The 14,987-nt window shown below is 41.9% G+C and overlaps 1 protein-coding gene across 2 annotated transcripts in view; it reads left to right on the top strand.

Annotated features, from left to right (window-relative positions):
- The first annotated feature begins 1,486 nt into the window (after positions 1-1,486).
- The window catches only part of LOC102444027 (cadherin-6), a 137,812-nt gene continuing 124,311 nt past the window's right edge, over positions 1,487-14,987 (top strand). Inside the window, exons 1-2 of one of the 2 annotated variants that reach the window (XM_075921412.2) lie at positions 1,487-1,817; positions 6,677-6,731. The gene's annotated coding sequence lies outside the window, so the exon portion shown is untranslated. The remainder of the gene's footprint in view (positions 1,818-6,676; positions 6,732-14,987) is intronic. The other variant, XM_075921411.2, reaches the window with a different exon arrangement.

The raw sequence follows: 14,987 nt of genomic DNA, 5'->3' as shown, positions 1-14,987 counted from the left end.
TGGCAGCAAAAGACAGAGGCTGCATATCTTTATGTCAAAAACAGTATTGTCTCCCTAGAAAGTTCTGGTGTAATTGAACTTGGAATATTGCATCTAGTTCTGGGCTTTTCATTAACAAAATGATATTGGGAAACTGGAGGAAAATCAAAGAAGAATGACCACAAAGATCCACATACTGAGAGGAATGATCTATGAGGAAAATGTAAAGGCCTAAACAGGTACAGGATGGCTAAGTGGTAATTGCTATAGCTGTTTTGCATAAACATGCTCTACAAATATTTGAAAGGTAGACTCTAAGGATGACATTTTCAATCTCGCTTTGGCCACTTCATGCTGTTCTCAATCTTTTTACCTAGCTAAAGGAGCCCTAAAAGCAGTGTGACTAGCTGAGGAAGGACACCTTGAGCAAAGTGATTTGGAAGGACAGCTTTAAAGCTGTGTTCAAGGATCCTTTCACAATGCTGAGAGAGCAATGAGACCAGGAACAGTAGGAACATGTTAGCGGCCAGGCCTCAACACTGAAGTGTTTCCAGGTTGTGGTGTGACCTATACAAAGAGATTGCTGAAACTAAGGGCCCCAACAGTATCTAAATTATTCCTGAGTCCCTGGAATAGGGCACTAAGGTGGTTTAACACCATTTCAGTCCCACCTCCCCTGAGCTGAGGACTGCCTCCAAGAAGCTTGGCACACAATTTCCCCCTAGGAGGAGAAAAAAATTACTTGGGGGAGGAGGGAGCATAATGAGGAGTAACAGGGAAAAATTGAGAAAAGCAAAATTACAGACTGAATAATCAGGAAAAGATTCATAATAAACCTACTCTGGGCTGTGGAACCCTTTCAAAGACAACTTTAACAATGAAACTGTTCAAAGCATGAGAAAAAACACGATTATAAAGAACAATAATACATAGAGGGGGGATTGCACTAGACTCTTGACAATATTTAATATTTACATTTAAGATCCTTTCTGGGCAACACTGAGCTAGGTGCTGTACAAACACATCTGCCTCAACTCCCATAAGGCAGGCAGTTTTATGATTCTATGAGCTTTCCATGTAACCTAGGCAGAAGCTGCATGCATGTACACACCTGCTACCACATCTACATACTGTCATGCAAGGTAGTCTTTCACTGGGAATTCTTGATTTGAAGGTTAGGAAGTTAGCACGGGAAAAAAAAGTGCACAGTCATTTTTGATGACCAAAAGAAATTTCACTGAAGTATTAAACACCTCCTAGCCCCTAACACACACACACAAATATAAGTTATTAGCATGTCTTAACCTCCTTTCCGTTTTCTGCTTTTACTATCACCACCAGCAGATTAGGCAGAGTTGATTGCTTTAGGCTTCAAACCCAGAGTCAGAATATGGGATTGGGAGGGGGGGGAGAGTCTTTAACAAAGCCCTCCCCTGTGTACCCTCCCACCGCATTCACTTGCAAATCACTGTGTGCCTGGAAGTGCCTGCTTTCCCCCAGCCCTTAACCTTCCCATACTGAGAGCTGCTGCAGCAGCAGCAGCAGCAGCAGAGCACTGTGTGTGTGTGTGTGTGTGTGTGTGTGAAAGAGGGAGGGTGCCTTTTTTTTTTTTTTAATCAGGAGCACTGAATGGAAACCAATCAGATAGAGAGCCCCCTCGGCTTCGGCTTCCTGCATGCCAGAGTTAAAAGTGATGCTGGGGAGCGAGCGAGCCCCAGTTAGATGCGAGTAGATCCAGCCGTGGAGGTAGCAGGCGGAGAAGCAGCGCTCTTTCCCCACTGACCGCTTGTACGCCTGCCTCGGGCTGAGCGCTCGCCCTCCCCCTTCTCTTCTTACCGGTAAGCTCAGGCGTTGGACCGGCTCCGCGCAAGTTGCGCAGGGGAGCAGCCGGCGAGCAGCTGCCTCCCCTTCTGGCTGGCTCGCTGGTGAATGAGAAGGAAAGCCACTTCTTTGCAAAGTTGCCAGCTCCGCGCTGGAAGGGGCCGCTGGGCGGGCGCGCTGGGGGGGGGCACAGCTTGGGCAGGGCTCTGCCACACGACGCGTGGCTCGCGGGGCGTGCATTGGGTGACATTTTAAGTGGGGCAAAGGGCGCAGCGCCCTGCTGCCAATGCGCGGCACTTTGGGCGCAGGAAGGCGCGGGGTGTGGGGCGGGGGGGGGGGCGGGGATGGAGAGGGGACCCGCGCAGCAGCTTGTTACTAAAGTGCCTGGGAGCACAGAGCAGGTGGCAGGGAACGCGGGGCAAGAAGGCTCGGAGCTGAGCGCGGCGCGCGGTGGCAACTAGGGGCGTCTTGGAAAGATACACCGGGCTGCGGGAAGGGGCATCGTGCTGGAGCCGTCCAGAAGCGGACCCGTCGTGGGAGTCTGTATGGGATCATGGGGCGGGCAAGGCGATTTGCAGAGGGAAGTTGTAGAGCGAGGGAGAGACCCTGAATTCAGAGTTAGCCGTGAATGAGGCACTGGTGTCACCCTGTCGCTACGTGCTATGGAAACGGCGAGCTGGCTGAGAGGAGTCGTGTGCCAAGAGTTGGATCAGGAAACAAGCGGGTCCTGCAGCGGTCAGGGGCTGTGCAAAGAAGTCCGGTCACTGCTGCAATAAAATCCATATTTTATGGCGAGCTAAATGCAGTCCTTTGTAGTGCCAAGGGGATGCTCGCCTAAATAACTCCTGCTGACATTCAAGGATCAAGAAGTTTAATGCCCTGAATTATGCCCTCCCTGACACCAGCTCTGCTACTTTCATCCAAAATGAGAAGAGAGGTACTTTTGTATTGATGCCTAGGATGTAAGGCTTTGCCTACACTCTAAAAGAGGAGCCAGGTAGCCAAATTGCTTAAGTGTCAAGTCAGCCCTTTCTTTAATTTACAGTTATTGCAACAAAACTGGAAAGGAGAGGATGCCAATTCAGGAATACTTAATGACAACACATGTACACGCACAGTCTGTGTCCAAAATACATATGTAGCATTATTTCTGTTCATTCTTTCAGGATGGAGTTTGGGTAGAGTTTCTAGTTTTAATGAAAATAAACATAACTCTCCCCATTAAGAAAAAGGCTTATTCCATGCATTTTCTGGAGTGCAATCTCTGTTGTGCCCTCAGTTCCTTTGTGAAAGTGCTTGCATATTAGTTTAAGTATTCCATAAATTTGATTAACATCTGTTCATGAGCAGTATAATGCTATGGGTAATTGTGCTTCCCTATAAAAAAAAGAACAAAACCTTGTAAAGGCAGTTGAAGCAGTAAGTTTGCATGTGTGAAAAGTGTGGAAGGCTGAGGATCTAAATCAAGCAGATTCTTTCTTCACTGATATAAACAATTTTAATAGGCCTAACAGTGGAGATCTAATTGGATATATTCCTTAAACTAGCCAATAGTAATGTGGTAATAAATATTTCAGGAAATCCCTTCTCCTTCTCTCCAGTGTTATTTGCCAGGGTAACTGTAAACATAAAATCTCATATGCTTTTGGCATTACACTGCATTGCAATCCTTTCTAGACCTATTGGGTATGATGGGAATAGGGGAGGGGGAAGAAACATGATCAGAAGCAGCAATACATTTTCAAAGAAAATGGTACTAGTCTAGCTGTAATTCCTTACAATTATCATTTGCAGTCATTTCAGGATCGGGCAACCTGGGTCCCTGCAAGGGATTTATTATTCTCTCTCTCTAGCTCAATGTTTCTCAACCTTTTTTGATACTAAGGAGGGGCTTGCTGCCTTCCTAAATGGTCAGGGAGATTTCAGGGACTGGTGCTGTTCCACAGAGAAATGCTGCTCTAAGTATTTTAGATTTCACAGTTTATGGCTCTCATTTAGTTCAGTATATGTCCTCCAAAGGTTACATTTATAGGGACAATCTTCATTTTCTATCAGGTTGTTCACTGTTAGAAATATGACATAATTTCTGCCTCCTCCACCTGCACAGCTCCCTATGCGAACAGTAACCTATTGCTAAAGATAAGTCTTTTTTTTTAAAAGAAAAGTTTGCAATTTACACACTGCTGATGAGAATATATTCAGTCAAGAGATTTCCTTGAAACTAAGAACTCACATGAAAGAAAATATTTTTCTCTGTTCCAAGTGTCTCCACTAATGGAAACTTTATAGAACTTCTGAATAGTTAGCAGAATAAGCTCAGACTGCAGCTCCTACAAGTGATGAAGTTAATGTGCAACTCAAGGATATGATGCATCCCTCAAGTCATGAGCCTCCCTGATCCCCCTTCCCCTCAGCTCATTACATATATTTTCGTCTTGTGAGTGAAGATGATGTCAGCATGTTGACTTTCTCCTACTTATAAATATGAGGAATGGTGGGATTCAGATAGGATCTCTGCTGGATCACTTAATCCATGTCTGCCTACATGGTAATAGCAGGATAGCTTTAATAGTCCATGCCTAGGAGAGCACTGCTATTCTGTTCATATTTAAATGATAGTGTCCAGATCTTGCCTGACTTGTTGGTGGGCTGTTTATGTTGACATTTGGTTTTTGTTACAATTTCCCAATGCCAAAGTTCAAGATGAATCTCACTATAAATCATGACTAAGTACTAATATGAAAGCTAAATAAAATCTAAACAAAGTTGGTAAAATACTGTGATAGCCGCCTGTTGGGATGGTACATAGCATGTTGCATAAGGATGGTAATTCTTCAAAGGGTCTGCTACAATAATGCAAAAAATAAAGCAGAAATGGTTTAAGGTGTCTTTTGATTAACATTATTATGCATGAGAGGGAGCATGGAGGAACTACAGCACCAAAGCTATTGTAGAGATAGATTTCCTACATTAACCCACTGAACATTAGGATAGCTAGTGTTGTTGTGAGGCTTTGCTCAGGGGTTTTTAGTTTTTCTAATTACTTGGCCACACAACTCTCAAAAACTAGCCAGTTAGCTTCAGCTGTGATTAATCTTTCCTGCTGTGCAGTGCCCTGTGCTGTTCCTTTGCTGTATACCTTACTATCTGTAGGATAAGTCCCTTAAACTATGAATTATAATAGATGAACACCTCTGCATGCTGGTGAATCAGTCTTTCTGCAGCCTCCGTGCGGGATTTGACTTGCATTTTAACCATTGGTTCTGAAGTTTGAAATGTGTTCCAGGCAAGATAAAATCTGGCAGAAGCTCGTTTGCTTAGTCATGGCAGTGTGTTCTGAAGCTCTGGAGAAATCAGGAGCCCTGGTTTGTAAAGACAGAGAATTGACTCAGTCTGGAAAGTAGGGTTTTCTTTTTTAATAATGTTTCAACTCAGCTACTGTCTGCCTTATTTGCCTAACAATAAGACACAAAAGCAGATTATCAGCCCCTATTTCAGTAAAATAAAAAAAATTGAATAATGCATAATAAATGCAAAGCATCAGGAGCATTATGCTAACAAGGGAACTGCTGAAGAAATAGTTATCTGGCTGTTGTGTTGTTTGCAACATTACATTCAAACTTGATTAGAAACTAGTGCCTGAAAACAATACAAAAAGGTTTGTTTTGAGATTTTTTTTCACCCATCCCATTACGCTTTTCTCGCGGTAAGTCTAATTTTAAAAACTTCTCCTTCCGTGGCCCATTGCACTCCTATTAGAATCAATGGCAGCACTTCTCTTGTCTTCAGTGAGCATAAGAACAAGCTTCTCTAGTGCATTGACAATCCTCCCGTTTGTCCCTCTGTAGCCAATATTCAGCTTAATTTTGATCATGCCCTTATCAGCATTGCTCCATTAATTTTAATTTATGACAGATTGACATTAGAATTAGCCAGTGTCTCTACAATTGTCAGTATTCTCTTTTTTCCAGTTGATTGGTATAGCTCTGGTTTCTTTGTAAGTCTTGTCCAGCACTGCGTGTCGAAGGCCATATTTATAATAAAAAATGTGACTTATTTTTTGGCAAAGGTGGTCCCATACTGAGAATGTCTCACATTATATGGATTGTTCATTAAAATGATCCCAAACCCCTAATGCATTTTAGTGGAGGCCTCTTACAACTTAAAGGATCTTCCCACACTGTCAGCCATTATTCTCCTTCAGGAACCTACATCCTAGCAGTCATGCCTTGCATTAGAAGAGTGAGCAGGTCTAACTTTTGGGAACCCATGATCTCTTTAAATCCACTAAGAAGGGGTAATGCTGAGTGATGCAAGAGATTCTTCTAGCTGGCAGGGGTTGCTGTCCCAGCATGTAGAGTCTGAATTTAGGACTCCTTTCTGAGTTATTGCAAGACCACTACTATGAATCCCAAAGCGGTCTGTTAGCAAAGAAGTGATGATTTAATTGTAACAGGGCCAGACACTTGATGGCAGTCAGGTGAACAATCCAGGATTACACTGATACTACATTCCTTCGCCTTACACACAACCCTGAAAGACATATGCCAAACATCTCCTCCCCCCATTACATACACACAGCCTGTTCATTTCCATCTGCCCCCATTCAGGACCTGTGATTACCTTAAGTAACCTGTGTAACAAGTCACTTGATTGGCATACTGGTCAGATATATTATGGATTATTTAGGTTGCCTTGCCAGATTATATATGCACGCAGAAAATGTTCAATTGTAGTTGGACTGAGATTTACATTTAATCTGTAATATAAATATTCGCCATCTCCTCCCAAACCTTCCCCAGGGACACGCCACAACAGTAATTTTGCAGTAATGTTTACAACTGTGCAAGAGGTAATAGGTAGTGTTTCTTTCCAGCATTTCCACTTTTGCACCTAATGATGGAACCAGAGCCGGAGAACCTACAAGAAGGGTGAGTGGGGACTGAAAGTTATCTCAGAAATGAAACACTAGCCTATCTTCCACAGGTATTGCAGGTGTATATGTGTCTGATTAGAAGATAGAAATCCTACTTCACAAATGCTGCACTTCAACCACCAGTCAATAGCTACTGCAAAAACAAATGCTGTTCAATCAACGTGATCATTAGCATGGAGCTTTGCTTTAGTGTGAGGGTTAAGACCAAACATGAAGAGAAATAAAATTGGGATGCAAAAATCTGTCTTGGAAGGAGCCTGCTTTTTGTATTCCATAAAGAGATGGGAACAAAAATCTATTCTGCATTAAAGTTGGCTAGGCTGCATAAACTCTGCTGTGATCAAGAGGATCTGAATCAGGATTCTAAGCCTAAATGAGGTTGAGCCCAGGTACAAAACACAGAAGCAGTAGCCTAAGGGGACATGTTCTTACTTACATCTTGAAAGGAATCAAGATATTCTCCATCATATTTTTAAACAGCATGCTGCTTGCTGCCTTTAATTTCCTCCTGAAGCTTGCAAGTGAAATCTGTTTCCTAATGATTTTTTTTCTCTGTGCACATGACTTTGTTATTGTAAAGTTTCTGATAAATTCAATCTTGCTGGTTTGAATGATGACAAATTAGTAATTTATTTATAAATATAAGAAGAGAGAATTAGTACTATCCTCTAACAAATTGTTTGCTTTGTATTTTTGCAATGCTGGATGGATACCAAGGAGTCATTTTTGGCATTGCTCTGTGTAATGGACAATGCATAGTTCTATTCCAAGATTGCTCTCATGATGATAGTATCTGTTCATTCTAGTAACAAACCTGGGAGATAGGCAATGCAATGGCAAGGTTATAGAGGAAGTCTGTGACAGAGTGTGGGTCTGAACTTGGACAGCAGAATCCCATGGTAGCAAAACCAACAAAACATCCTCTCTCTTTTCTGCTCATTTGCGCTGTTCTGTAAACTGGCTCTGGTCAAAAAACTTCAGAATTCAAGGTTAAAAAATAGCGGGGGTGGACTAATTTTTTTCACAAAAAAACTTTAATTATGTTAACTAGCTCTAGCAGTGGCTGAAAAATACAGATTGTTGTGAAAGTTGTATCTAAGAAAAACTGTTTCCTGTTTGTAGAGCAGATTTAGAGTAGACCAGGAACTAGAATGAGTCACAATCTATTCCCCCTTTACTTCCAAAGGTAGCGATCTGAGTCAGTCCTCTACAGGATTCTGATTATCTCTCTGTCTGTGCTGCCTCAGCTGTCCTGACCAGCAGAATGGGTGGGGAAGCCGAGGCTCTTTCCTCTTCCTGCCTACATGTGTATTAGCCCCATAGAGGCAGCTCCTTCCCCCAGGTTATATTATGGGCACCCAGTGCAGCAGACCAGGAGTCATATTATGATCCCTTACTTTTCTGGAAGTGTGATTGTTTTAATGTACAGGAGCCATCCCTGTAATATAGGTCCGTGTTATTAGTTCCCTTGGAGAAACAAGGTGAGTAAGGTAGTTGGTCTACCTGCCTGGTCTGTCCAAAATCGTAGGATTGACATGGATACAACGCTGCATACATTACTTCCATTGCTCAAGTAGGGAAACTGAGCAACAGGGAGGTTAGTTGTTCAGAACCAGTGTGTCATTAGCCTCAGGTTCTGTGGCACTGAAGGTGGTGTAAATGCAGATAGAGATCTAACTGTGACAGTGGTAGAACTGGTTAGTTCACAGACATACTTGCCTCTCAACTGTGTGCTCCATCTAATGGATGAACAGATTGGTAGTAATGAATGCTAGATAAAGCCCACTTCCTCCTGTGCTCAGTTACAGCTAGCATTTAGCAAGATCACAGAGGAGGAATATACACATTTAGAATCCCGTTCATGAAATGACAATTTCCTTTTTCTGGACTGAGTGCTCACTTTAGCTGTCATTGCTTGAAGGAAAAAAATGCAGAAAAAATTGAGTCCACTAACCTGGCTCTTTTAGACAATCAAAGACGTACCAAAGAATTTTTAAGAATTGTATATTTTGTCAAAACTCCTTTAAGTGCAAGTAACCATTAATGTATTTTCTATCATTGATAGTGAATGAGCTATTTTTTGGTAAACAAGGGAACTTTTCCTTCATGTTGCTGGCCTCTTTCAGCCAGGCCCAGATCTGGAACAACACTAAGTGCATGAAGTTGACAGGGCTATTCATTTGCTTCACTGTTTTACTGGAGGGTTCTCACAGGAAATCACAATTGCTTCTATGGCGATGAGATTGTGACCTCCAAAAAGCTAGGCGTGGTATCCCTAAATAACACAGAATAGAGGAGAAAATTCATTTTTTTTTATAAATGACAGCTAACAACTGGGATGGAGGGAGGGGGTCATTCACCACCACTCATTGAAAACTTTGCACTGAACAACTTGCAGCGCCTAGGGTCAGAATCCTCACCACAGCTCTGCAAGGATGAGGTGACCTTTGTTAATTAACAGCGATGAGGTAGGAAATGGAAATATTGAAGAGATCGAGAATATTTGAGTGTGGGTACAGCAATACACTATGAGGGTTTGTCTGACTGCCACAGGCATTCCATTCTTGCATATGCAGGTGCTAGAAGTTTAGACATATGTATGAAGCCTTCAAGATTTGGTCTTTAGATTCCCATGTCTGAGGGTATGTCTACACTACCCCACTAGTTCGAACTAGCGAGGTAATGTAGGCATACCGCACTTGCAAATGAAGCCCGGGATTTGAATTTCCCAGGCTTCATTTGCATAAACTGGGCGCCGCCATTTTTAAATCCCTGCTCGTTTGAACCCCGTGCCACGCGGCACGAACTAGGTAGTTCGGACTAGGCTTCCTCATTCCATGAGGAGTAACGGTAGTTCGGACTAGGAAGCCTAGTCCGAACTACCTAGTTCGTGCCGTGTGTAGCCGCGCGGCACGGGGTTCGAACGAGCAGGGATTTAAAAATGGCGCCCAGTTTATGCAAATGAAGCCCGGGAAATTCAAATCCCAGGCTTCAGTTGCAAGTGCGGTATGCCTACATTACCCTCCTAGTTCGAACTAGGAGGGTAGTGTAGACATACCCTGAATCTAGACTTCAGTGGAAGCTGTGTACACATATTACTCCTAGGGATCTTCTCCGCCAAAAAAATAAATTCTGTGTACAGTACATTAAAATTCTGCAAATTTTGTCAAAATAATATAATCATGCCAGTTTCAATTATTTTCATAAATTATGTCAAAATATCTGTCAGCAAAAACAAAGACACAAAAGTTTCCCAGGAGCAGTGAGTTTCTTTAACAACTCTGTAACAACCAAGTCCCTGTTTCTCTGGCCCCTTTCCTTCCCACAGCCCAGCCAGAGGGGGCCAGATACCCACAATCCCTCCTCTCTTGAGCCCAGCCACAAAGCCCTTCCTTGCCTCAAACCCTGCACCCCTTTTCTCCTGAGCCCAGCTGTTGAACCTTCTCTTGCCCAGATATGCACGCCCACACCTCCTTCTCCCAGACATGGTCTACAATAGGGAGTTATTTTGAAATAACAAAGTGGAGCTTCCATACTACCAAGCCATTTATTTCAAAATAACGGGCTGGTTATTTGAAATAACTACTCCTGTTTTTCCACAAGGAATAACGCTAATTCCAAAATAGTTATTTTGAAATAGTGGTAGTGCAAATGCTCTGCTGCCACTATTTCGAAATAACTACTCCCCAGAGTCATCAGAGTAATTACTCCCCAGTTCTTTGAGGCTCTAATTCGAGGTAGACTTACGAGGTAGAATCCACATTAATGGAGCCTGCCTCGGACTAATTTTGAGGCTACCCTGTAGTGTGGACATGCTATTTCAAAATAATCCTTTTGGGAATTATATGGAACCCAGGATCAGTGGTGCTGCCGCTTTGAAATGCCACAAGGAGCCTGACTGACACCTGGTTCCCTGCAGCATTCAAAGCGGCAGCGCTGCACTGAACAGCTGACTCTGGGCCCCATGCATCAAGGAAGGGGGAAGCGATTAGTTGAGCCCCGACTCTAGGCTCTCCATGGCATTTCAAAGTGACAGTGCTGCATGGAGCCCGGGGCCAGTCTTCGGCCTTGGGGCTGTTGCTACACTTCAAAGGCAGATGTGCCCAATCAACTAATTGAATGGTCAATGCAAAAATGCATCGACTATTCGATTAGTCAGTTACCTGATACTTAACATTCTTATACTGCCAAGCTGGGAAATGAAGCTGCCAACAACCTTTTCGTTCTCTCCCTCTTCCCTGCCCCAGAGAGTGTCTTCTATGTGTGAACTCAGCACCACTGCTGGTCTAACAGCTCCTAGTGGTGACCAGAAGTACTGAAGCCCATTTCTGTAAGGGGAAAGGAAATTCTGAGCACATACACCATTAATTTCTGCACAATTTCTGCATTGTGCAGCAGTACAGAATTCCCCCAGGAATAACACATCCAAGAGAAAAATTGGGCCTGGTGTGTTTTATTTATTAATGTTTACAAGCGATGGCATTATTTCTCAGACACCGATAATCGCAGGATCCTTGAAAGGGTGCCTTTGGGCAATGCTTCCCTGTCAGATATAAAAGGGTGCCCTTTTGATTTCTGAAAAGGGCTTTCTTTTTCCTTTCTAGAAAAGTCAAGGCTTCCTCTTGTTTCTGCACATAATTTATTCTGCTGTGAAATGAAATTGCTGTGAAATGAAATTGTATTATCTTATTTTAAAACTTTTGGGATGTCTTTTGCAGGATTTTTAAATGGTCCCTCATTAGTTTACTGCAATGCATTTGCCAGATATGCTTCAAGCTGTCAAGTATCTCATTCACTTTAAGGTACCATAGTTTTCCTTAGCAACAGGTTGTAATTTCAACCTAGCTGGTAAGTGTGAGGTCAGAAGCTGAATGTCACAAATCTTGGAGGTTAAAATATTGCACTCAGCCTCATTTTCATGGGAAATATTACACAGGGTTTCTCAGGAGTTACTTATAGCTGTTTATGACTGCTCATTTAATGTTAATAGACAAGTATATTGTGTGTGTTTACTGATGTATTCAAATTTAACAAAACAAACTTTAAAAATAGCCTTGTATCCAAGATTAGCATTTCAGCGGTAGCTTGCTTCCCCGTACTCCTTGCTGTCTGTCTGCTGCCTGGGACAGTCCCTGATGGTCAGAACACACAAGAGCATTAGTTAATCTGTGGTGCCATCTAGGAGGAAGACTTCAGTAACAAGCTTCAGATGAATGTAGGGCTCTCAGTGATACAAGGCAATCTGAAACCACTCCCTAGAGTTTGAGCCCATAAATGTACAGCACGTAATGTAAGTTGCAGTCAGAGGGACTGCACATTCAGAAAGGGTAGCATAACACTGTGTTTGACTGGAGCCAGGTCATTATGGTCCGAAAAGACTAGATGACCAAACAGGTCTTTTCCGTTTCTCACTTCTATGAAGGGGAACACAATATTCCTTAGGAATGAAGGATTTAAAAAGGAACGAAGTACATGTTTTCAATCACTGGCCCCTTCATCTTTTCTCATTCTTGAGAACTAAACTGCTTGTCCTTATATAGCCCTTATGTTCCATATACTGCTTGCCTCACTGAGGCTCTTGGCCCATTGATTCAAGCAGGATGACTCACAAAAGCTGCATAAACAGGATTCAGCCACAAGCTGGGATGAAGTTAATAATGGTATATGCAGGGACCGTTATTGAGGAATGTAGATTGGAGGCAGATACAAATTTTGTCTCTGCACAGAGCTCTAAAATGAGTTATCGTCAATAACAGAGTTGGGCCATCAGAAGTAACTTTCTAATGCAAGCAAGATTAACTTGATGTGCTGTCTGCAATGAGATATTAAAGATTATAGGGAGAGAGAGAAAACTTTCATTTAGATGGAAACATGACTGATTAATTAAGCAGTAATGAACAAGGAACCTTGCCATGCATGGATATGAGGCTCTCAGTGCTAATTTAGTGCAAAGTACAGCTCCCAATTTGTAACTAAATTAAAGTGGCTTTTTAGATTGTTTACATTTTTTTCTTATCTGCTTCTCTGTGGAAAAACGATTATCTTGCTAGTTAAGGAAAACAGTCAGAGCCACAGAACATGTGTATGTGTGGAAGAGTGGGCATTGTCTTGTGTTGCTGTTTTGCAAGTAAGAAATACACACTAATATCCATGACATCATAAATAAGCCCTTCAAAGCAATGAGTATGCTTTGTGTTGCATATTAAACCAACCAATTAGCATGCTAACAAGCAGCTCTGGATATAGAGCAAAAATGCTTTTTACTTGGGGTTTGTTTGTTTTTTAATCCAAAAATCTGTTCACCCTACTGACAAGTATATAAAGGGAAGAGTTTTTTTTATTCAATATTCAAAACAGCTTCTTTTGGATGGGCATCGTGATTATGTCACATGGTAAAACTTTTCCCACCCTATTAGTGTATGATGTTAGTGAGAGAGATTTTTCATGATAGGCAAGTCCTCTGGAACAATAGGGGATAATAATTATAATAAAAAACAATGTCATTACAAGGTTAAGTCACAAAGAAGTTTCACTATGACAGGAATGAGTCTCTGTAATTTATTGCAGGATAGCTCAACAATAGCAGTTTGTCATGCATTGTGATATAATTTGATGGGATCATTTCTTAAATGAATTATACATTACCTCTGTATATCAACAACAGAGCTGGATTTTTTTTTATGTAAATATAATATTCCCTCAACTTTTTCTTCCTTTTCCAGTCCATTTCCTTCATACGGAAATGATTCCCCCCCTCCCCCACATCTAATCTTTCCACTAATAAGGTGTTTAATAATTTAGAAGCCTAAAAAATAAGCATATTTCAAAGGGGTTGCTATCAATGTTAGTCAGAGCCTCAGGCTACAAAAATGTGGAAGAGGCTACCAAACTTTTAGAGTCAGAATCCCAACTGTCTTTCTGCTCTAGGCGTCTATTTTATTAAAGTTGGTATTAAACAACACTGCCTAGAGTCTGATTAACAATTTATGTCTGCCTAAGAAGGATTAGCAGAAGCCTATCATTTTGATATTTAAATCTTAATTTGCATCTAGGAAAAAGATAGACCTTATTCAGGTTTACAGTTTCATTTATTATTTATTTTATGCTGTATCTGAAACAAATACTCATCTGCACATTTCAAGCATGCTTTGTTTTACTGCTCTTTCAGGACTTAATCCCAGGCCCTGGGATTTTGAAGTAAATGAGAGCTCCTGTATGGCCTCGGGTGAGGGAGGAATTGGCCCCTGTCCCCCTGGGATGGGCCACATTCTGCAAAATGAGGATTGCCTTTTGCTAGGTGCCAAACACATCACCACTGCTGAAGTTAATAGGAATTGAAAGTGCTAGGTACATAGCAGGGTTGGGTCCCAGTTTTGCATGCCTAAGAGAGAGTGGAATCTAGACAGCTATGACTAAAATTTACTTGGCAGACAATTCTAGAGAGCAATTCTCTGCTTCTTTGGTCATAATTTGTATTTATATGTATACTCTGTTTGGGAGAACACTGCTGCCTCAGCCAGGAAGGAGTGGGGAGGAAATAAACTGGACCCCGCGGCCTCTGGTCCCACCATAGGTGGCAATCCGCTGCTAGGAGGAGAGGGAAGGACTAGGAATGAACCGAAGAACAGGTATTAGGTGAAATTCTGCTCATTTGCATTAGCAGAAAACCAAAGTAATTCCACAGATGTGATAAAGGAAGGACTCTACATTTACAGCTCTGTAACAGCAGAATCTGCCCCATTTGCTTCCAGGCTATTTTTGTACGTGTTTTTAAAAACAAAGAGAAAAATGCTACAATTTTATGTCCAGTTGTACAGATCTTTATTTCAAAGTGCCCTTAGTGTCCCCATGTCCCAGACACCCTCAAATGCATATCCTTAACAGAAAGATTTATTTCTACATCTGAGTTATCCTTCAATGGAGTTCACGCTCATGTTTATTTTAGGGGTTAGACAGAGTGGTCATACCCTGCAGTGCTAAGGGAAAAGAGTGTTCACTTGAGTTTGGTAGTTAACTGGATTGCAGTAAGAAAGATATTTTGTTCGCTTGAGTATCACTACTCAGTGAAATACTAAAAGATTCAAAGGAGATGCTGTTATTTAAGCATCACTGATGCTTTCTATGGCCCTGATTGAACTCTAACTTCTCTGGCTTTGACTCTGTAGCTTCTCTTTTAATCAACAGTTTTGTCTTGAGCTCAAAGGCTTTAAGTTCTAAACAACACTAAATCTATGGTCTGAAAGTGGCTAGT

This window comes from Pelodiscus sinensis, chromosome 2, assembly GCF_052426305.1.
Source record: "Pelodiscus sinensis isolate ZL-2025 chromosome 2, ASM5242630v1, whole genome shotgun sequence".
NCBI classification, from domain to species: Eukaryota; Metazoa; Chordata; order Testudines; family Trionychidae; genus Pelodiscus; species Pelodiscus sinensis.
This window is presented reverse-complemented; position numbering and strand designations above follow the sequence as displayed.